Below are 25,230 nucleotides of genomic sequence, written 5' to 3'. Positions count from 1 at the left end.
TACTCCATAAACTCTCATGGGTCATTAAAAGGAAGGCATCCTGATATCTTAAAAAGAGCACAATGTGGACAAGACTGATTAGAATGCAGTGAGAGACAGATTTGTTTGTGATCATGACCATTAAACTTAAAAATATATAGTCATGTGAAAACCCTTGCCTGTCTACAAAGTAGAGGGCATCTTCACCCCCACACTCAGCCCTGAGCTGCAAAAGTGACCTATAAAAATTGACTACGCAATACACTTTAATCTGATGCATTAAAGATACTTAAGCAGCAACTATCCTTGTGATGCGATACACCCCCTGATCACGATGCAGTTCGATTCAACATGAATTGCTCCAACACCATGCAATACAATATAATATAATGCAATAATACAAAGGAATGAAGTAATATGCAATATGAAAAACTACTACCAGACAGTAAATGTGCTTAACTCTCTTTCATCAGCAGGCATAATAACTCAGCACTAAGCAACAAAACGCAGCTGAAAACTGAATTAATCTTTCTCAAAGGGGTCTTTAATTTAATTTAATAACAGCTGACAAATTAAAAATGTTCACTCTTGCTGGTTTTCACGTGCTGCTTTAAAAACTCGTTCGTTTCACAGTTATTATTACTGACCAGCGCCTGTTATTGCCTGTGAACAAGTGGAGCTGTTAACAAGGGGATCATTTAAAAGTCAGGATACTTGGATCAGCTCTTGTAAAACCTGTGGTGTTGCCAAACTTTAGATTTATAGTTCGCTGATGTGTGTATTTATTCTGCCTCCGCCGCACCTGCATCTTATTCATGGCTGCTCGACTACCATCGTACCCACACGCATGTCGATGCTAATCATCTGGGGTCCGTTTCACAAAGCAGGTTCAACAAACTCTGAGTGTAACCCTGAACTCTGAGCTGATCAACTCTGAGATAGGAAACTCTGAGTTTTCGATTCCACAACAGCAGATTTGAGTTAGTTTGATCAACTCAGAGTATGTTCACCTCGAGTTAAGCGCGTGCACCGCAACTTTAAAAAGACAGCATCAATGGAACCCCGATTTGAGGAGTCACCATGGCAACGGGGAAGCGGAAGGCTGCCTACTTCACGCCACTGGAAATTAGACATTTTAATGCGCTCACACTGCGAATATGAACACGTTTTTAGACGGAAGTCCAACACCGCTGCAGCTGCGAAGGAGAGGGAGACGGCGTGGGAGAACATTGCTGCTCGGGTCAATGCGTGAGTATAAATGTAGTCCTTTGAAATCACAATAATATTACAGGGCAAAACTGCTTGAATGGTTGCCTATTAATTTATTTCATTTAGGTGCAATCCCGCGGGGGAGAGGCGCACTTGGCAGCAGCTTAAATTGAAATATAAAAACATGGTTCAAACAGGTAAGACCTCTGCATGATCTCATGGAGGTAACTACCTCATTTTGATCATGTTTTACATTGTAAAGTAAATATTAAGTGGCTCCTTTTCATTCTAAAATTGGTTATATTGTGTTCATATAATGTTTTGTTTTTTGTTAACAAATGAAATGAAATTTAAAAATGAAAAAAAGTGTTCTCATCTATATCATGTTATGTTAAATAATTAAGCCTATATTTAAACTAACACAGACTTTTACTCAGCTAACAGAAAGAAGGCAAATGCACGAAGAACGGGTGGTGGCTTAATACCCATAACTGTCTGGAAAAGCAAGAACATCGTGGTCTGATAACTATCTCCCCACGAATATTTAATTCTCTGCGCAGTATCGCTGCACCTTCATCCACGGGATCATGATCAAAAGACGTTAACATGCCATGTTAACGAAAAAAGTCACCACCTACTGTGCCTAATGGACTTCCCACTGACTGATATTTTTAATGATTTTTTTTTAATAACAGACGGCAGAACTATGCCAAAACTCGTCTGCTGACTGAACGAATGAATGAGGAAGTGAAATACGGTGTGTGGTTGAAAGAGGGCGGAGACACAGAGAAACTCGAGGTTCCTTGAGTAAAACCTGGTCCCGAACAGGTTAGGTTCATAGAGTCAGTTACTGCGGTAACTGACTCAGAGTTTAACTTACCTCTGTCTGTGAAACAGGCTTGAGTTACCCCTCTTTCTCTGGTTTGACTTACCTTCCTATGTGAAACAGAAAACTCAGAGTTTCCCTCATTTCAGGGTTAACGTACTCGGAGTTTTCAGTAAACCTGCTTTGTGAAACGGACCTCTGGGCAACATTCGCTAACAGTTGTCAAACAAGGTGTGAATTTGTTGTAATATTAAAACAAGACCTGATTACTCTGTTCCATGCTCTGCTCCGATCAGTTTCCGCGGTTTCCGCTGTAGCAGAATCACGTGATAACAATGCTCTTTTTTCATTGGTTGTTGCGTTACCTTAGCCCGCCCCTTTCCGTTTTTGATTGACAGCCTGACGAGAACGTTAGACTCTCAATTTGATTTGGAGGCGGGGCTAAGATTTTCTTTTGTCACGAGCTCTGTGACGAAGCACATCAAAGCACATCAAAGCATGAACAGCAAGACTTCTTCATGAGTTGCTGTTCGCATCACTTATAAACACAGTTACACTACAAAGCGCATTATCTTATTGACACTCGTAGAAAAGCTTGCAAACATACACGTTGATATTTTTCATATATAGAGAGGGAAGCAAGAAATTAAGTTATGATGAATCGGTGGCTAAAACTCAAAGAAGACAAAGAAAGTCTTCTCGACAGCATTTGTTTAGCTCCTGAGGAAACAGACGCCTCAGAGCCACACAATATGTTCTTGGATCTACAAGAAGACTGCAGCAGACAGTCTCATTGTCAAGACCTAGAAGGGAGATATAACTGCCTAAAAGCTAGGAAAAAAGCAGCCAGTGACTTAAACAAAGACCTTCAGAAGAAACTGTGCAACTTGCGCAGTAAACTAGAGCACCAGAGAGAATTGGAGGAAAATTGTCGCGCTGCTGGAAGAGAAACAAAAATCTTGTTCCGAAACAACCAGAGTCTCAAGCAAGAAACTGACAGAATGCAGAGGCAACTGAAGAACCATCATGTCTTGGAGAATGAATATAAGGCGAAACTGAGTATGTCCAAACTCCTGAGCCGGCATTGGAAGAAGCTGCAGCAAACGGTTCAGGACCTCCAGAAAAAAATCTGCGGGCAAAATGACTTGGAAAAGAAAATTCGAACAACGCAGGAGGACAATCAAACCTTGAGCCAACTCATCGCTGACCAAGAACGACAGCACCAGGATTTGACTGAGAAACTTCGTCTTGAACGAGAGATGCAGATTAGGTATGGATCAGTGAAAGCTGAAATAGAGGAAAGGATGCACCAGCATCACAACCTCCGATGCAACATCCTGGAGTTGAAAGAAGATTACGAGAAGGTGAAACCCTGTCTCGTTTGGTATCAACAGAAGAAAGTCGAGCTGGAGAAGCTTAAGAAGGAGAAGACTGCCCTCATGCAGGAATTTCAGGAACTGCACAACAAGATCGAACATCGCCGAGAGAATTCTCTTCTCTACAAAGAAGTTCAGGAGCTCCGTCAGGAGCTCCAGGATGTTAGAAGAGTGGAGGGCAGATAGGAGGACAAGAGCTGGACAACAAGCTGGGAAACAAGATAGTAAGGGCTGAAAACATCAAAGTCAAAGAAAGGAAGGAGGAGGATGTGAGCTTAGATGGTGTCCTCCTGCACATTGAGAGGAAGGAGGAGGAGCAGCAGGCCCATCAGTCCCTCCTAGACTGACCAAAAAGGCGCTAGGGTGGACAGGACGTGCAGCTGGACCAACATAAGCGCCGTCTGAATCAACCAGAATGGACGTTGGGCTGCGTTGCAGTTTCACTGTAACACAGTAAGGCTTCAACTCCCAGCTCTGCTTCCTTCTGTGTCCTTCCTTCAGATGTGGGGTTTTCTCCGGGTGCTCCGGTTCGCCCATTGACAAATTCAATCAAAAAAAATTTAGCAGTCCACACAACTTGTTTCCAAAATGCATCAGGCTTGTTTCGATGTTCCTTTGCAAACTTTTGCACTGAATTTTGTGGCAAGGACGCAGAAAACTTTTCTTCTGATGACTTCCATGAAGGTCATTATTTGTCCAGATGTTTCTGCGCTCCTTGGCTTTTTTCCTTTAAAATAAATAAATAAAACTTTAATCTTCATTTTCTACTCACTTAAGTATTCATTGATAAGCTCTGTTCTGTGTTGCAGAACAAAAATATCGATATATGTCTAAATAAATATCTAATATATATATATATCAAATATATTCACATTTTTATTTTTATTTTTTTTAAAGCTGTGTTACACATTTTTGTTTCAAAGGCATTTAAATAGGTATAATCGGTGTCTCAACAGGTCTCAACAAGCCTACATTTAAAAGAAGAGTAATTAAAAAGTTGTTGAAACAATGGTTTCATGTCAGTAAAGTATATGTATCTAAAATGCTTTCATCTTACAACCAAAGTTAGGCCAGTTTCAACCTGTACATACAGAGGAGTGATAAATGAAAGGAAATAACCGACTAAATGAATAGAGATGCTCCACTATAAGAAACTGCCAAGAAAGTGTCCAGAACAAAACCCCCATAAAACTGCAGACTAAGCTTTGTTTATATGCACATTAAACTAATGAGATACAGCCCAACATGTTAATAGTGAGCTTTAGAAGTGTTGGTAGCCTGATTTTCTGTTTGTTTTCGTCTTCTAAAGGAGTAGCCCCCTGCACTAGTCATTACATATTGATGAAGCAACGGGTGCATGTAAGCTAGCACAGTTTAATGCTAAACATCTATTGTAATGTTTGATATTGTTTCACATAAAGACCAAATGACTTACTCTGTGAGGCTACTGGGTTGTACTGGTGATGTATGAGTACAATCAGCCAAGTTCCTACATACCAGAAAGTCTTACTGACAGGTGAGTAGGACGAAAAACTCTGTATCTGATTAAGAATCAGAAATCTTGCGCACTTGCATGTGTGAGGGTGTACACCTTAATATTCATTTTAATGTGACTGTTGGTTTTTCTTGTTGTTTGCCTCTTCTGGCTCACAGTTGTGGTAGAAAACAGCGCCCCATGCTGGGTGGAGTCAGTGCAGACATTGCCTCTGTTGAAAAAATGCTGTTTTGCAGCACAGTCAAATTGTCAATTTTAAGAAGAAATTTAAAACAATAAGAGCAATAACAGTTTATTTAATTATGTTGCACACAATTTTTGGTCCCTGTTTAAATAAAGCCACTTTCTAGATTGTTCTTATATAGTCTAAAATAAGTTACTATGACTTTGGTTCAAAGACGTCACTCTAATCCAGTTTCCTGTGCCTACCTGTGTGCAACCCCTTTCCCTCACAGGGGGGACAATGAAGCCTCATCAAGACATGTCCTCACCCTGAGTCTCACTCAACTGGTTCCTCTCTACCACACCTCATATCATCGGTCCTTATCTGACCCTCTGTTCATCCCTTCCTGTTCAACCTCATTCCATTCCACCCTCGACCCCAAGGGGTAGGATTAAGTTTCACCTCCCACTGAACTCTAAAATTTGAAATGGCTTGATCATTGGTGAAAACATCACGCATACACGGCCCCCATTGTGTCCAAGTGCGCAGACTGCATCTGACTGAGGTTGCTGTTTTTCATCCTGTCTATTATATAAACTGATTTGGCCGGAGACCTTCGCCTTGCTGGGAGCCAAACGTGATGTGATGTTGGCTGACACATCATGACGTCCCTCCCCCTTGCTGACTCCAGGCACTCTGGTAGAGTCTGGTGCTCTACCTCACAGCCTGCAGTTACCCAAATATCACCTCTTTTTTTTTTTTTGACAGAGGGAAGAACAGGATGAGATGTGAAACACAGAAACACAATCGTCTGCAGGCCGTGTATTTAAAGACCTCCACCTCTGAATGTCAGGGAAAAGATGAAGCTGTGTTTCAAGTGTGAAGACAGCGAGAGTTAAATGCTACATGTGTGTTACATGTGCCAAAAGAAAACTGTGTTTGCTCTTGCAGGAACAAATAGATTTCTGGTTCACGTTGCATAGATCTTTTGCTCATCACAATATCTAACAGCATGAAAGATGCGTGTGAAGCATTTCAACAGTTCAACTCTAGCTGAACTATTCAAAACATTTTTTTTCCTCTGAGTTAAAGATGGATGTGGAAAAACTCCTACAGTGCTGACTGCGATTCAAGAGAAGTTAGAAAGTAAGATTTTCTGCGTTCACTCAAAGACAACCACAGAGCGACGGAGCTTCATGCTTCACACTGTTCCCTTTGCTTTTGGACAATTATCATCCTTAAATAATACAGATTTATTTGCACCCTATATTGCCAAAAACAAGCAGAGCTGTCTTTAACTGTGTACAAACACACCAACCTCTTCAGTGGTTGCATTTTTACTTATCAAAATGACCTTGCCTGGCATCAAACTGCGTGCTTTACAGATAAGCTATGCCACAGAGACTTAAGCAGTGTGAAGTACCACAAAATTTCTGTCTCTGAATCTCACACTGTGCTGCACCCTGGCAATATGGCGGCCTTAACCAAAGGCAGACACATATATAAATAAATAAGTTAGCAGGAGATGTGCTCTTGAAGCTGTATTACTGGGCTGACGGCTTAAGCTTAGGGAGAGGGAATGAGGGACAAATTTAGCAGCAGATCTTAGAATAACTAGGTGGGGATAAAGCTTATAAAAAGTGCAAATGGCTGCACTTCTGGACGGTGTGCTTAAGGCCCTGAGATGAAGTGCTGACTGTAATGTTTGCAGTTTTGCAGGAAAAAAAAAGTTTAATGAACTAATTTATGCATTTCAAACCTCTAAAAACTTGAAGAGGGATTACTGGAATCTTCTCAACCTTTCGAATATGCAACGCAAACGTGATCCAGTTTGTAGACAAGGGAGAGAAAATGAGCTTTTCTTCAAAACACCGTAAAAACTGGATAAATGGGAAAATCCATCTTCGCTCATTATTGATATTGACCAAGTTATTTTTCATAATATAACATTCAAATGAAAGGGGAAAGAGGGAACCCTATGGCATTTGGGAAATATGCTTATTGCTTGATGAGAAGATTGATACCACTCGTGTGCTGACATGATGATTTATCTGGAGCAACAGCCAGGAGACGGCATAGTTTAGCTTAGCGTGAGAGTGGAATCAGGGTGAAACTGCTAGCCTGGTTGTGTTAACTACGGAGCCCCTAAACTGTCATGAAGAAAAAAAAATATCGTGTGCACGAGATACTAAAACGTGCGCATGTTTAAACTAAAAATATGAACATTACACCCGATTATAACGCGCACCTTCAACGAATGGCCTATTTTAAAACTTTTTTCATATATAGGGCGCACCGCATTATAAGGCGCATAGACAGAAAGTACCATACTGTGGTGTCTGGGGTTGCGTTATGCATCCATTAGATCAGGGGTCGGCTCTTTCATCCCTCTGATGCGGCTACTGAAAATAATTGAATGTTTTGAAACAAACACCGCGCGCGCTCACAGATGACAGTTTATCCTGCGTAAAGATGCAGGTGACGGCGCACAGCGCTGATGTGCAGACGCTGTGCAAAGTATGCTGGCTGAGGCTGATAATAAAGAGCCAGACTGTGTTAAGCTTTGTCCAGGGTGCTGACCCCACTGATGCATTCTCACCAATATAATGATGATAAGCCACACACAGGCTTGTCAAACAATGACATGAGAGACCTGAAAGAAAGAAGGGACACAGAAAAAGTGTGAGGCAACACAAGAGACGAAGGCAAGAACCAGGCCAGAGCAAAACACAGGGCGGAAATCAGAGCATGTGGAGACGCACCAGAAAATCAACATTTATAATATGAGTGAACTGAAATGAGGAGTTATAGTTTTTGGTCCCTGTTAGATCATATTTCTGTTTACTGTACATTATAACCTCCTTCATATTACTTCTTCAGCACACAAATGTTATATTTATGAGGCTGCAGGTCAACTTCCTTACTACAACAATGATCTACTATGTGTAGGATTTATTGGCATTTAGGGGTGAGGAGGCCACCAACCCCTCGCCTCATACCTTTGCAAACAGGTAGGAGAAACTACAGTGTTCACGAAACCCTTAAAAAATGTGAAAGCTTTATAGACCCAGTGTTTGGTTTATCTCCTCCAGGCTACTCTAGAAACATGGCAGTGCAACCTTCCTCTGTAGAAATAAAGAGCTCACTCTAAGGTAACGAAAAACACAGTTCTTTTTTTTCGGGTAATTATACACGAATTAAAACATATTTATGAATATTATATTCAATTTCTGCCATATTCTCAGCTTAATCTTACACACTGGTGCTTTAAAGGTCCACTCTCCCTATTAAACATAAAGGTGATTTGGTACATTTGTTCGAGTATTGTACTAAAAAAGGGAGATCCAGAAATTTTACACATCAAACCCTGTTCACAGGTCTTGGGGAGCACTGTTGAATCAGTATAAAGCCTTTTGTGACTCAGGGGAGAACTGCATGAACTCGCTAAATGTCCTCAAGTGATGTCACTTGATATTTCAGAAAGAATTGTCAGTGCATTGTGGGTAATACAGGTGCCAGATTCTGAAGGATGAGGAATGCCTGGAATAAAAAAGACAATATCTCTTGCATCAGTTTTGATCCTTTTTTTAACTGTCCACCATGAGTTGGACAGTCTTACAGGAGTACTTTGCTAAATCAGTGGAATACTCTTTAAACCTAGAGAGACCAGAAGGCCACACTAGCCTGGACTGCTCTGTCTGTGTCTCTATTATCTAGAGATTATTAGACTTTCAGTGTTTTTTGCAATCAATGTGCCAGCTGTGTTCATAAAGTGAGCCTAATAAATCATTTGTTTTGAATTATTCTGTCCTCCAGATTATTACACAAATAGCTACATCTTGTCACGACCACTAACTGTTCTCTGTGCAATTTGTGCACTGCTGTTGTTTTATTTGTAACTGAACAGTCTGAACTTGAATAAATCTACTAATGTACCAGACCCCATCCACCAACATCCTCCCACCTGCCCAAAAAAAGAAAGAGAAATGGGAGGTGTGATTGCACCCTCAGCCTCTGTGACTGGGACATCTGTTCCATAGCAGATCCTCCTCCCCGTAGACCCGCACTCTTCCAGAGCTGGGTGTCACCCTCTTCAAACTGCAGACAGAAATGTTTCCTCTTTCGCTCCTCCATCTCCTTGACTGGAGTCAATACACTGCTGCTCCTGGAGCTATTACCGATATGCTCCGGCCAAGTGTAAAACCTCTATCTGCCACTTATCAGCACAGCAACTCTCTTCTATGAAAACTTCCCATTACGCCACACCACTTCCAGTCTCCTCCACTTCCACCACACATGATATTGGAGCTATTTTGGTCCATTTGAGGCCTTCTGACAGGAAGTTTGATCAGTTAGTAGCCTAAAGTATCACCTGCACAAGCTTTTCTGGACTTCTGAACCACAACTCCAGCATTTCTTTACAGACTTTTTCAGTAATTCTGCTACTAGACAACACTATATCTTTGTAATGAGCATGTTGAACGGTAGGGGATGCAAGATAAATCATATTTAGTTAATTAAACTGAATGAACATTTTCATGTAAATAAAATACCAGACCCAACTGGAACAGGTTGGCTTTGAAATGGCAATATTATGGAGATTCATGAGCTTTTAAAGAAAGCAGAATTTCATTTCCTTACATCTCTATTAGGATCTTTATAAGCATACATAATAAAAGGGCCTATTAATGATTTAATAAATGAACTTCGGTGTGAAGTCAAATGGATTTGGCAAAAGCTGTGGGGTAGAATCTCTCTCTCTCTCTCTCACACACACACACACACACACACACACACACACACACATAAAAAAGGAAGGGACTCGGGGTCCTATTATGCCGGAAGAATAAGCAGAGCCATCAGAAAAGGATTAGCCTTTTCTGATGGCTCAAACAAATTTGGTTTCAGTTTTGAAAGAATGGAGCCATGTTCTATTCGGGGTCTACTGGTAAAACAAAGCACTGAGGGCTTCAGTGGAAAAGATCTGTGTGATGTGACAAGCGACTTCAAATTTTGGGATCACAAATCAAATTTCACATTGAAAACAAAACCTGAACTGAAAAAGGCCACATTGGCACTGAAACTAGTTCCACTGAAAAATAATATTTTTCAATGACAGTCTTGTGATTGTTCCGCCACAGTAAACCTCTGTCCTGACTGCACACCAAGGCTTTCACATGCTCACCTGGAACTCCCAAACCACAAAAAGCCTGTTTCTCTCTGATGTTGTTCTTCGCATAGCTAATTTTAGCACTTGTTCCAACAGGCCGCAGCCGTGGGGTCAGTGTGGTGTTACTGGCTAACGTTGTTGATGCTAACTGATAAACATAAAACTACACTACAAATGATCTGTTCATTAATTCACTCAGAACAGGAAATATCAGTGCCAATACAAGTATTTCAATGCCAATGTTCCATTTTCAGTTCAGGTTTTATTTTCAATGCCAAATTTTAAAGTCAATGTTCACTAAACCTTAAAAAGAGGAATCACAGCCTTATTTATGAAGCAAAAATAAAAATTCAAAAGAGATATTAAAGCAGATTTAAAGCAGATACAGCACTAACTCACCTGAGGTCTTGCAAGAAGCTGTGCCAAAACCTTGGGGCTCTGACTGCATTCCTGGTCACAGGTTTAGATGAAGGTACCCCCAGCGTTTTAGTTGCACCCTGGCTGAGAGACAACAAGCTGAGAGTGCAACTTAAAGTCTCTTTAAACTGCTTTTCACTGCTGTCTTTATATTGCTTGAGGATGAGGAGGAAACTTGTGAACAGAGAAAAGTAATGGCCCTAAAGCTGACCCTTGAGGGACGCCGTACACCATTAAGGAACGATGAAGACGAAGAAGGGTTTGCTGGAACAACAGAAAAGATTCGATCATCAAGGCTTTAACAGGCAAACAGCAATGGGATGCCAGAAAAACAGAATCAGAACAACCCACTGCGACTGTTTTCCTGTGATATTCTCTGATTAACGAGTTTGTGGTAGAAAGTCAAAGTTCAGTCTTTATGCATACATTGCATCTCTGGATCACCTTGTCTTCCTCTCCACTATATTGCACAATATTTGTGAGGACTGCATGATTTACCTTTGAAACAAACAACCGGCATCAACGAAACGAAGTCTACGAGCTCTCCTTTAAAGAGTAAGACAGCGTAACAGCTTTGGTTATTCCATAAGCATGTGTTAGCCCCTGGGGTGGCTAATTTTGAACGTAATAATCTATTTAATCACAACTTAACATTATTGATCCCCATGTTAAAAGCTATTTATGTGGAGGCCTGTGGGCTGGCAGAGTGACAGCCTCACTCCCCTCTGTGTCATTTATTTCCCATTCCGCCATGCTAGCCAGAGGCCTGCAGCGTGCTGGGGAGATAATAAATTAAATATGTGTCTGCTGAGAAGGATTATATATGCCGGGGCTCAGGAGGACAGGCAAAGTTCTCTCTCAGACCATTAGAAAAACATGCAGTACAATATTTACTGCAGAGTCTATCAACATCATAATATTGTGTGTTTTTGCATGTTTTATGGCCATTTCAGAGAAGGCTGCCACCAAAAATGCCTGCAAATCTGTAATATCTAGATTAGCTAGTATTAGTATTTGCCAGCGGCTGATATGATATATGGTGTGATATTTATGTTCTCCGAGTGTTTGAACACATAGTTCAGTTAGTCCACAGAGATCAGATAAGGTGATCATTTTTCACTAAACTGATCCAGGCTGGATTTGTTTAGGTTCTTTTTCAATCCCACAAAAGAGGACGGTCACTTCCTGAATCCATCCCAGTGTCCTTTAATTCTTTGTTTGCATTTTTCTGGTGTTCAGTATCTTCAGATTCAGGATTCTTGGCTGGCCCAGGATCAGCACCCTGGACAGCGCGAAACACTTGAATGCAAACTGTTATCTGTGGCTGAAATCTGTGTTCAAACACAGAGGGCTGCACAAGCATGACCAATAGCTAAATCCATTTCAGTGTCTGATCATACACTGTAAGACTAAAAAGGTGGTGAAAATTCAAAATTTCAAGACAACATCAAAAGTTAGGTTATTCCATTAAATTAGACTGATAAAATTCAGCGTTTGTCCAACTCAGAATTTCCACTTTATTTTTCCACTTTATTACTTATTCCAGAGTGGAGTAAAGTATGATTTTATGTTTTTGCAACATTAAAATTTTAGCTTCATTAACTCCTATGTTTTGTTGACATTGGCTTGGGGTCTGTGGGGCCCCACTGACTGAAACTGAGCTCTATTTACCACGACATATAGTTCCATCACATGCTCTGACCGTCATTCACTGCAGCATAACTGCATTGTTTGTTTGTTTGTTTCTTTTTGCTTTTTCTTATTTGATATGTTTTTAAAAATACAGCAAATGCAGCAGATTTTTTTGTTGTGAAATGTTAAAATTGCACAAAAAATTAATCATGATATGACAAATCTTGAGGCACCGGTGGCCCATCCTCAAGTCACCCCCACCTACTTCAGGAACTGCAAATTTAAATGAGACACAAAGAATTTATTGTTTTTTTCTTTTTTCCTACCCCACTACTAATCTCAAGGCCCCTCAGAGAGGGGGGCTGACCCATAGGTTGGAACCACCGCTAATAAACCATGTAGTCTAGGCTACCAGTCAGCTACATAAATACTGCTCAAGCATCAGCATTAACAATTTAAGGATGCTATAAGACTATATCAGTCAGAGGGGCCTTTTTCCCTCAGAAAAGTACTTTTACTTTTGATACATTAAGAACATTTTGCTGCTAAAACTTACAAACAAGCAAACAAATCAATACAGATGTATGGGTGTTTTACTAGATATTTTTTAGCTTTTTATGTGACACATCATGTAAGAAATTCAAATCTGTTTTCAATCAGTGCAAACTGATGACAGCACCAAATCCTGATTTAAGTGAATCAAATCCCCTCCTCTGTGAAGATCCCACAGCAGTAAGCAGCAGGAATCCAGCTCATCAGTGTATAGACTGTTGCGAGTGGCTTGGACCACTCCCACATCCTTGGATCAGCACTTTGGACGGTGGTCGTGATACGCTTAAGGGCTAAACAAGTTTTACTGATTCCTTCTGCTGTTTCTTTAAACAAATATCTACAATACACCAAAAATAACAGTATTATTCAGTATCGGAGCATTATAGGTATTTTTCATTAAAAAAAAAAAGTTTGGCTACATGGCTGCTCACACATTTGGGTTGGTACATGGGACCATATGCTAGTCCTAGCTTAGAACACAAAGTGTGTGTGCTCTGTAATCAGTCATATTGATAATTTCCTTGCACGCACAAACATCCTTTAATGTACACACACACACACACACACACGTACACTTTTTTACATGCATTGGAGTCAGCTGCATGTGCCAAGTAATTAAAGCCCAAATCATGATATGTCAGAGCCCTTCCTCATGCCCTGCAGCTCCTGGAAGGTGTCCTGGCTTATCAGAGCCATATTGATCTGAGCCGGAGGAGGAGCTGGTCTGAGGGAATTTGTGTTCATTTTGGAAGAGGACACAGCTGTCAGCGGGCCAAAGATTAGTCCGACTAAAGAGCTTTTCTGACAGCATCGCTAAATGGTGTCTGGCTGGATGAGACGGCGAGAATCAAGCCTCAGTTTGATGTGTGTGAAATAAATCATACGTGTATCATTTGTCCAAGAGCACGGAGAGGTTTGAGATCGGACCTCACCTACACTGCACATGTTGGGCTCACCAGTCCCTCATCACTGAAAGCCACCTAAATCACCAGACCTCTGGCATTAGCAGCGAAAGGCCCTTTAGGTGTGAACTCGGGCTGTTTTCTGGCGTGGTGGAGGTTCAGCATCTCATACTGTACCATTTTCAATTAGCCAACAGCTGAACTGATTCATAGACACTGCTTCCATATATCAATCATACTCATCGAACATTATACACCACCTTAAAAACCACAGGTTTCATTTGAGGTATGGTTGCACAGTCCATGATTATTCACGCGATCAGTTCGCAAAACCTCTGCTGGCTGAAGAGATGCTGCAGCAACATAGGTTTATAGAAATAACGTGTCAGACCTGGAGGCTTGAGATGGACACAAAAATGATGACTTCGGGGGATTGAGGAGAGACTTGAGAACATTTAGCGCCTTTTGGCTTGCTGTTTTGGTTTTACAGCCCACAGCTACACTGTTTTAGTTCATTGTCACGCTCCATCAGTATTGCTTGCCCACTGTGTGCTACTAGACAAAGTTAGCTAGTGAACATGGTGGGGTATTTAGCAACTAAAGAGCCAGATATTTCCCTCAGTTGTTGGTGGAGAGCAAACTTTCATCAAATGGCCAGAACTCGATCGAACAGGACTCATTCATGCAGGCTTCTGAAAATGCTGCAGTATCTACAGGTGTACTGTGACATGACATGACATCGTGGTTGGATGTGGTTCAACAACTGCATGATTCATGTTATACTTGTACATTATACTTCTGCTTTACATTGTGTGTTAAATATATGCAGTGCAATGCTTGAAAAGTGTGGAAAAAGTGAGAAAGCTTTGCAGATTTATGGGTGTCCATTTCTTAAATGTTGCATCAATATTATTTCAGCTCCAGGAAGCTTTTTAAGTTGAAATTGTTTCCTGCTGATGTGTGCAGCGAGCTCAGTGTTCCACCCACCATTTCTTCACAGTCGCTAAACCACCCCCTCCCTGAACTCTATCCCCTCTGATGGATCCCCTTGTATTCATTTATTGAACCCAGGTAGGTGTATCCAATTAGCGTGTCTGTGTCTCTCACGTCAGGCTATGCTAAATCTGCCTCCAAAAAGGCTGGGGATCCTATTAGCTCAGAGTAACGCCTCTGTATTTTATACTATGGCTTTTATGGGCTCTCCAATGTCACTGCATCAAAGGAGCCTTGTCTGTACATGAATCTCGCCATGCCAGAATCCTTCAACCCCATTATCTGGGTGAAGTGCCCTTCCTCAGCTATTTGTATCCTCCCGCGCCTCGCGCCATTACCTTCCGCTGGGTAATAGCTCTTTAGGCTTCTTGTCTTTCTGTCCTCTTTCTGTTAACAGAAAAAAAGAACTAAACTTGTTTTGTTTCTCTTTCTGAACTGCTACCATACAGCTCCTTTCTATGTGTGCAACACTGCTTCGATTGAACATATACCTGCTACATTATGAAGCCTGTTAGCCTCGGCATTGATGCTGGAGATAACAGGTGCATCTCCGTCATGATCGTCTGTAACATGGATACAGGAGCAGCATTCATAAAGTGATAAGAGCTTGGTAAATACCATAACAGCAGCTCAGTGAGACATCTGAAAACAACACTACATTATATAATCTTACCTTGAGAAAAACTCACGACAAAACTTCCATCTTTTTACCGCTTTCCCATTAAGCTCAAATTAGATGATTATTTACTCTGCTCAGTCATGCATAGCCGATCTCTCAAGTCCCTCCACAGCGCTGGATGGATGTGAAAAAAAACCCCCTCAAGGATAATGGAAAATTGATTTTTATCTCCCCATATCTGTTTAAATATGATTAACAGTGAGTTTGACACAGCACGTCAAATTAATAATGACGTGCGGAGGGAAAAGGCAATCAATAATTGACAAGATAAATATAGATAACGGTTCATGACGCTCCTGACGCGGGCCGCGCCGATAACAAATGAAGCATTAGCATGTGAATGATAATCAGGAGTCATTAGGCAGGTGTGAGTGGCAACACAATAGCACGGCAGCGACCGCGCTCTGACATCACCTCCAGCACTCCGAGGGCGGCCGGTGAAATTAACTGAGGCCCGTATCTCTCTGTTCATCTGTTCTCCAGCCTGATAGGAGCCTAGAGGTCATTTGGCAGAGCACAGTTTCACTCCTCCTCGCTGACCCCCTCCCACCACCACCGCCGCCGCCACCACACAGCTCCACTGTTTCCCCTGAATCAAAAGTGAAGTGGCGGCTAATGAAAACGAATAGCACATTTGTATGTCGTTAGCGCAGAGCGGGGGCTCTGTGGGGAAGTGTGGGGCGTGTGAACATAGTTCAACAGTGATTACGCAGAGGTTAACGGCCGCCCTGACATAAGTGTTAGACTCCTCGTATTATGTCGATTCACTGAGCTGTTGAACCATTACCGCTCTCTCCCCCTCACAGTCAGATAAAGGTATTTGCCCACGGCGAGACAGATGTACTTTGCATTTATGAGAGCATACATTATGTTTGACATCAAACATTTGCTTAACACAGCCTCGGAATCTCATTTCATTTCAGTCAGGTTGCAGTTTTGTAGTGGATGCTCTTTCCTGCGTGATGCATACATTAAAAATACGCATCTGCGCTCGCAGAAGTGTAAGCAGCAAAGACCTGTGCAAAGTCCCGGCCTTAGCTCACCATCTGCCTGCTCAAAACTATAGGTTTTAGATGACAGGGCTCGTAAATGGGTTATCTAAAATCCAATATATATTGGAAGAGAGATCGCAGGGGAAAAGGCGCGCTTGACTGTATCATCCTGATCCATAACTTTCCCTCCAACCGGGGGCCCATTTATTGTCGATTCCATCCGAAAGATGGGTCTGTCAGTTGGGTGGGAGTCTCGCTGCTGTTTATTTTCAAATCAATACTCAATTACTATAAGGAAGATCCACTCCCTTGCCCATTTTCAAGATGAAATTATGGACTGCAGCAATAACACTTAGTCAAGGCGAAAGCTGGTGTCATTAACTCACAGCTGGGCAGGATAAGTATACCAAGATTTTATAACAACTGGATTTCTAACCCCCCCTCCTCCTTTTACCCTTTTAGTTTCCAATTAATCACTATGAAAAAGACCCTTCACGACATGACGGATGACCAGAGAAAACAATTTTCACCCTAAGAGCCTTTTAATTTTAAACTCTGAGAGCTCATTGACTGCAACTCCCAACAACCCATCAATGCTAGTTTTTAATGCACTTCCTCTTTTGTTATTGAGAAGAATGGAGAGGCAGCGAAGGCCCCGGCTCCTCTTCATAACTCATGTCATTGATTTGCTAAATGCCAGACATTTGCCATAGGAGAGCGTCCTGTCAATGGCTTTGGCAGGGTGTGTGTAAATTACTCCATTAGGCAGAGCTTTTTGTTATTTATAGTTGAGAGAAATAGAGGTTAGGCTGCATAAATGAGCCTGGATCGGACGCTGCAAGTCAAATACACCCCTTGTTTGGTCCTGTCACATGAAGAGGTCCTTTCAGTTGGAGAAAAAAGCTTCTCCAATATTGCAGCATAAAAACAGAAAAGCCATCATTCACTGTAACACATTATGACAGACAGCCTTTGCTCTTGTGAAAGTAGGCTAGACAGGTCCGAGGGCAAAATCCAGCCCTGGCGGAAACTGTGACAAGCGGTTCTGTTGTAGTTATTGTTAGCATGCACACCAGTTGGACGGGTCAGTCAAAACAGTCCTGTGACTTTGCAACATATTGGAAGAGATGCTGTCTCTGTTCGAATGCAAAGCACAAAAAGTGAGTTCAGTAACGGCAGAACCGGACAGAAACAGGTCATAGATGTCTGCAATTAGTGCTTCAGTCTTGGGTTCACCAGCATAGTTGAATGTGATCCTCTGCTGGTTATTTACTGACTCATGACATTCAGGAAACAGATTATTTAACTTTACAGGGAAAAATGCCTTTACTGCATTAAATTAAAGCTGCTATGTTAGTTTTGATGTATGTTTATAACATTTTTCACATTGCTCTGATGGCATTAGCTTTCATTTTTGGAGAGGAAAAAAATCATCAAATTAAAACCATTTGAAAAATTTGTTTTTCTCATCAAAAACCGCTGCAGTCAACGAGAGCTCATCAGTACCACTAAAAGCCAGAGACTAAACTGCTACATCAGTTTTGACCATTAATCCTCAATGGTGGCTCGTGACCACTTTCTGACAGTGCGATGTGAAATTGCTTTGCTTGAGTACTGCTTCAGGATGTGGCTACGTTCAGGCACAAAAACGGCTAGGAAGGCAAATATGGGGGTTTGGAATAAAACAAGGTTGCACAAATAAATAAATAAATAAATAAATAAATAAATAATAGATGTATTCTAAATATTTAAATAATATTTAATACATTTAATAAAATAAATAAAAAATAATAATGCTTCTTGAACCTGGCAAACCAAGACTTATTCCGGACCCTGATTGATGAATTAATGTCTATAACATATAATTTCTATGTTAATTAGCAATATTCTCCCTTCCTTTATTGTTTGTTCAATTGCTCCCTTCATATTTATTCATTCATTCATTACTACCTTCATTCATTTCTGCCCTTCATTGATTTGATTTTGATTTATAAATTTTCTCTTTCTCTTGTTTGTTAACTTGTATTCTGTTATTGACTGCTGTGCCACTAAAGCGTGTGTGTACAGAGTACAGCTTCATATGTTTATAGGGTTGTTGCTAATGCTTAATTGCTTAATTAAAGAATTGTTGATCCAAAGAAAATAACGCTAAATGCAAATGAGCTTAGATACATTCCGGCACAGAATGTATGGTTTTAATTAGAACGATGGCTTGAGCAGCTCTGCATAACATAACCTGACTCTGTATAAGGTGTGAACAAAATACTTCCCGTACTGCGAACTGTGGCACCTGCATTCATCCATGTTTCCCTGGCTGCTTTTTCAGCTGCGTCACTGCATCATTCTGCAGAAGAACAAACACTCTCAGGCACTGTGACCTGCACTGTGTCAAGGCCAACAATTAAATCTCTCATGGGCCCGAGACAGCTGAATAATAGCTCATAGTTACTCGAAACTATAAACATGTGAGCCATTAAATTAAAGGGTGTGATTGTGCATTCTTGTTGTGCACCGTCCAACGTCATTGTCAATCATGGCAAGAATTAAAAAAAAATCCCGCAGCAGTGAAATAATACAGGAGAAAAGCTACAAAACACACTGTAGCATTCACGGAACAAAGCCTTTCCTCAGGAAGTCATATTCATGCACTACTAAGAGAGCAGCTCTGGTCACAATCAGCAGATTATTGTCTGAGTTTTCCACTCTGCTCTACTCACGACATTGTAGGATGTAGGTCTTTTTTTTTTTTTTTGCATCTGGAAAAATATTTCAGCATCATGGCCGCCTTTAAAATATATTTCTGGTAGAAGAATGTTTTGAAGTTATTGCTGATCAGGTCGCATTCAGCTTGATTCAAAGTAGCTTGCTGCACTGCTGTCAAAACCGGCTAGTCTTGCAGATGCCAGGGATGGATTCCTATAGACCCCGCTATTTGTTCATCTCTGCTGTTTGTTTTCAATCACAGAAAAATTACATGGTACAAAGTAAACCAATAGCAAGCACCGCAGGAAGCCCCGTGCCTCAGTGTCACATCCTCGGGAGACGTACTTTGATGATTTGGTGTATTTTTACCTCTTAGAAGTTGACGTTTTGAATGATTGCAACCTTTTTAATTAAATGGCATTAATTAAATCATGCAGGGTTTCAATTTGAAATGTGTCCCATGGATTCTGTTTAAAGTATCTGACTTTGAAACTCTAACATCATATTTTTTTTGTTGTGTTTTCATTTTATTTATATGCAGCAGGTCTTCTCTTTGTGCTACCATATGTGTTGCCCATGGATGTGGGCAAAGTAATATTCACAGATGCCACACAGACCCTTTTACTCATTTAATCTGTGAAAGTAGTGCCAGTGTGATGGGACTGCATTTAACAGAATAAAAGATAAATGGAGAGTGACAAAGTGCCCCTGAGGGGTAGTGATATTTTTTGCCTTGACTCTTCTATGACACCTTGATAAGGCAATTATGGAGTAATTACCTTAACAAGTGGCATTAGAGAAAATTATCCTCGTTTTTCTGCTAAAATAACACCAAATCAGTAGTGAGTGAATTTCAGAATCTCTAATCAGCATCTCATTAGCCGGTGCAACTGCCTGATTTAGTCAGCCTTCAATGACAAATGCAATTAGTGCTACAAAACAACACAAATGTGACAACATTGTGCTAAATAAAGCAAATGAATCTGTCACATCCTTCAGAGATTTCACGTTTCTTCTGTTCATAACGACTAATTGTATTTGAAGAGCCTGCGCGCACGATTCCAGCAACTCCTGAGATGCTATCCGCGGCCTGAGTGAAACAAAGGGTTCAAAGTCAATGGGAGCCACCCCGGGAACGAGTGTCGGAGAATCTCTCCTCTTTCAGCAAATGGAACAGATAAGCAGAAACGTTTTCTTCCCCTCTTCTCCCGAGTTAGCTGGTGCAGCAAGGTCAGGTGAATGTGATCAGCCACTGTGTCTAAGCGTATTATCAGGTGAAATCTGCGGAGTGACGTGAGCGATCCGGGCCAGTCAGCTGTCTGGAAAAATCATTACGCAGAGCCGGACATTTTGGATAACTTCGGAGGCAATCGGCCGCTCGGGATGCGGCATGGATCTCTGCGTGACCAAAACGCCCTTGAATGAAACATTTCCTCATCTTGGCGGTCAGGAGCCTGAGCGAGAGCTGATGAATCTTAGGAGAACAGGCCAAGATGAGCTGTTAACTTTCACACACCCAATGCTTTGAAGCTGCAGCACCTGATGATATTATACAGTATGTCTCCATCAGGTATTTCAGAGCATTTGTTCACAATAAATGCTGTATCAAAGACCAACATGTAACTATGTCCAGTCCTGCTTTAAGCTGCTCTAATCAATATTTTTGTATCAACAATGGATCAAATGACTATATGTAATGTAAAAAGGCGTCAGTCATAATGACAAACAGAAACATACAGAAGTGAGCAGAACGTGCAGCTTCTTGGCACCCTGACAAACAGCAAGATTCACTCTCTATTTAGCTCTATTTTGCTCTCCACCAGCTTCTGAAGGTCCACTAGCTCGTCACTAACTGTGTCTGTCCTGCTGATCCTGGAAAAGACGTTGAAGACGACAGTGAGAGTGAAAAAAACAGTCAATCTGTGGGTCTGAAAACCATACAATGAGCTGAAAGACACTAAAATGCTCCATCGAGCTGAGTGGAACTGCAGAGTCAGATGATAATTCCATGTACAATGCTATTTTTTAAAGGATTGCAAAACATGGATGCAAAGCACAGCACATGTAAAGCAAGCAAGTTTCATCAGCTCCCTTAAGGTGGAGTCATGATGGCGTTCAATCTATCAGCAATAGACAGAAAACAGATGCGTTCCGTTACTTTAAAAGTCACCAAAGTCAACTTCTTTAATTTATTTCCTTAGTGTTTAACATCACGCAAACTTTAACTCGGAATTCATAATTAGGCTCATAATCACAGCTCATTAATTAGAAGCTATAATTAGTCAGAGATCAGCCTAATGATAAGACACAATTATGTCTCCAGATGCATTGTTTCTAATCAAGCCCTAATATTCAAACACAGCCCAGCGAGTGTAAGATGTAAACTGTCTGTCATCATGGAGTAACTTCCTGTGTTTGTGACCCCGTTAAATCCAGCCGGCCTGCCTCTGTGCCAGACGTGTGTCTGTCTCGCTGCAGATGTGTGTGCATGTTAAGTGTGATGAGGTATAGTTATTGCCATACATAAACTGGACGTTTGAAGTAAAATAGCATTTAATGACTTATTTGAAGTATTTGAATTGCAAAGGGGATGAAACATCCCTTTGAGGGAGGAAATGCCATATTCCGATCAAACATTTCACTGTTGCGAAGGTTAATGAATGCCATTAGCCCAGCGCCAATAAATTCAGACTTGTACTTTCACGAGATGCATAAATTAGATAAAGAGCCAGAATCCAAAGCTTCATACGGGGGAGAGGAAATGTATGACAGCAACACAATTACATGCCTGTGGAAAAATGGCTGCTAAATGGAAACAATTTGACAAGCTTCAACGGTTGGAAGTTGGTATTTCCATCAGCTTTCACTTGTTTTTTTTAAAGCACACTTCCATGTGCACAAGCTAGACCGTCAGCAGGCTGTGCTAAAATGTTCATCGGTTAAAAATTTGGTTAATCAACATATATTTACACAATTTATCCTAATTGTAGCTCATCTACATGCACATTAGCGAGATTCATTTCCAAACTGAATATTATGGCACCAAAATGTTGCCAATTCCACCGACTGGTTTGTTGCATGACTGAATGGGTGACAATATTTATTTTCAGAGATATTGCAATAATTATTAACCAATTTGCACTTTATGTTTCCTTTGAGATGCTAATTAGTTGTTCATTTAGTTGTATCCTTTCGGCTAATGGCTCATCACTTCTGAAAGTGTCCTGCTTGGCACTAATAAGGTCCGACGTAGGCATTTTCTATACTTCATTACTCCTTTCAAATGATCATTGGCCTCCTTAATTAGCTGATAGTTGAATTATAGCCCCACTGTAGACTGCGACCTTGAAAAGAAGTTGAGATCTGACAAATGATACCCCGGGCTTGAAAGCTAAGGGCTGAGACAGAATGACACTTTGTTTTGGTGGGTGTTACTGCGCGTTGCTAACATTTCAGATGCATGTAAACCTTATTAGGACAATGACATACCTGTGATCTTTACTCTTTAAATGTCAGTAACAGGAGGCACGAGATCTACTCTCCTGGCAGTTTACTTCAAGTCATAAAAGGAAGGCAGCAGAGATGAGGGAGGAGACTGGGTTAGTGTTGACTTCATGCACAGTGGGGTGGGATATTAAAAATCTCTCCTCTCGCTCTGCAGCCTCTCCAGGTTGAACAGTGTTATTGAGAAGTCACTCTCCGACATACTGAACTGATGACATAAATGATAAAAAAAAGTTCAATTATCTCCAAAACGATATAAATGTGCCGATGACTCTTGCCAAAGACCTTTGGTTTGAGTCGAGACGGCCTTATTTACTGCAGTGTTTGAGCGAAAAGCTTACAAGCAACTCACCTACGCTTTCCGATTCTGATATTCTGATTCTCTCTCTGTTTATAACTACACAGCACAAAGCAGAGTTGGGACATTACATAGACTTGCATTCATTCCCTGCAGACTTACCCTAACCCTGACCTTAAGCCAAGTCTTCACCTGAAAATTTCATTTACATTATGGGGACTGGTGTCTTGTCCCCATAAGGAAGGCGAGTCCCCACAACATGAGTAATGCACTTTCACAAAGATAACATGATGACCACGATGCTTCCTGCCTTCAGGCCCAGCTTAACAGACATGAATTGGAGAAGTGTTGTAGTGTTTCGAGAAACGACGCTGCAGATAACATTTCATAGTGAAGATGGGTTGGGCAATTCTTTCGTTTGTTAACATTAACATATTTGGATGAAAGTGTCTGTCTGAGTATGTCTATATCATGGGTCGACCCATGCTCTAAACTGACGATAAGGCTCATCAATGCTGAAGCAATCGCATGTGGAGTTTTGTTTCTATCCAAATTACGGATCCAAGCATCGAGGGTATCGTACCCTGTATGGACTGTAACGCCCTCTGAGATTAATTTGTGATTCTAAACTGCATTAATCAACTTGACTTGTCAGACGATGTCATTGCCAACTGAGTGAATCACTTCATCAAACATGAGTTTACAGCCACGTTAGGGGCTTTGTGAGACTGTGGCACAGCAGCGCTTTGAGCGAAATGCTAACGCGCTAAGAGGGTATAACATCTAACAAGTTCACCGTCTAAGTTCGGAGTGTTAGCGTGCTCATGTTTTCTAATTATCACTAAACGCAGAGTACCGCTGAGGCTGTCGTTACTTCCAAGTGCTGATCATAAACAGGTAGCACAGACAACGGACACGGACTTAAATATACAAGGAGGGATCACTAATGACCCACAGGTGGAAACAATCAGACAATCACACAGGAAGTAAAGTAACCAAAGACACATAACATGAACCTTCAAAATAAAACAGGATGTGACAAAAACCAGGCAAAGACAACACACAATGGGAAACTTAACAAAAAGCCGGCACGCATGGCACGGGTCATGACACATACCAACAACTTAAGCAAAGCATGCTGGGATAGGTCGGGGCCTATCCTGAATGGATGAATGCATGCAATTATGAGTGAACGCTGTTAAAAGTAATGACAACTTAGACCTTTTCATAAACTTTTTCACAAAGCAACCAGCAGTAGGCAGCATTTAAGAGAGCAGGAACAACACCCACCAGGGCTCCAGCAGAGTTTGGTGCTCCTAGTTAACCAGACTTGCTGCAGTTCCTGCTCCATCACCACAGCACCACTATCACTCTTGATGTACACCACCACATCACTCCAGTAAGCAAAATCCCCTGAGACGGGTCTTTTTTCAGTGCTAACATGTGAAATATTGCTTTGCTGGGTGTTCACTCAGGCGAGCAAAAATCATTGCCTCTCTCTAGGTAAGGTTGACAGATGGCCATCCACTCTGTGAGCAAAACAAAGGCTTGGATGGCAGAGTGAACAACCAGGTCGGCCCATGTTTTATCTCCCTTCACTTTGTAAAATGGTCTCCAAGGTTAACCCCGACTGGCTTTCTTTAGTTTTATTTAAGAGGAAAATTACAAAGAAAGCAGGTTCTGGGAGGAGGAGGTTGTGGGGGGGTTGTACTTTTAGCCTTTGCCAGAGTGTCTCTTTCTTTCCTGTGGATAAAAAGTGATTCAGAACTTTTCCTCCGCATGTTCTTTTTTCAAATTGACATTAATACCTGGCAGGATATCTCTGACATATTCTTACACTTAATCAACACGCTTTGAAATGAACAACTTCATACTGAAATGCAATTTGTATGTGTTTGCTTATGCAGAATAATCAAATCACGCGGTATTAGGCCACACATCAAGCACTGGAGACAGTGGTTTTGTTCAGCCGGAGGTAATTGAGCCCCTCTGCCATCTTTTTTAGAACAGTGCCTGGCATAACCACTGGTTGTCAGCAGTCTGACGAGCATCAGATGAATAATTTTAATGTTAATTACACAGTAGCAGAAATACATGAGAAAATCCTTTCACGACGGGCAATGAAGGAAGTTAAGGATGTCATTAAATGCAGTACTGCAGGATATTTTTAAAAAGAGAAGACATGGGAGTGCGAATGGCGGTGTTATACTTATGTGTTGCAGGGTTAAACTAAACTTTCTTTTCAATTAGTTAAGTTAGAAGTTTGGTTTCCAGTTTAACCTTCAAAGCCTTGCAACTGTAGTTTATGACCCGGGAAAAATCATCATCTGTAGGAGAACA

This window comes from Chelmon rostratus, chromosome 20, assembly GCF_017976325.1.
Source record: "Chelmon rostratus isolate fCheRos1 chromosome 20, fCheRos1.pri, whole genome shotgun sequence".
Classification (NCBI taxonomy): Eukaryota; Metazoa; Chordata; class Actinopteri; order Chaetodontiformes; family Chaetodontidae; genus Chelmon; species Chelmon rostratus.
This window is presented reverse-complemented; position numbering follows the sequence as displayed.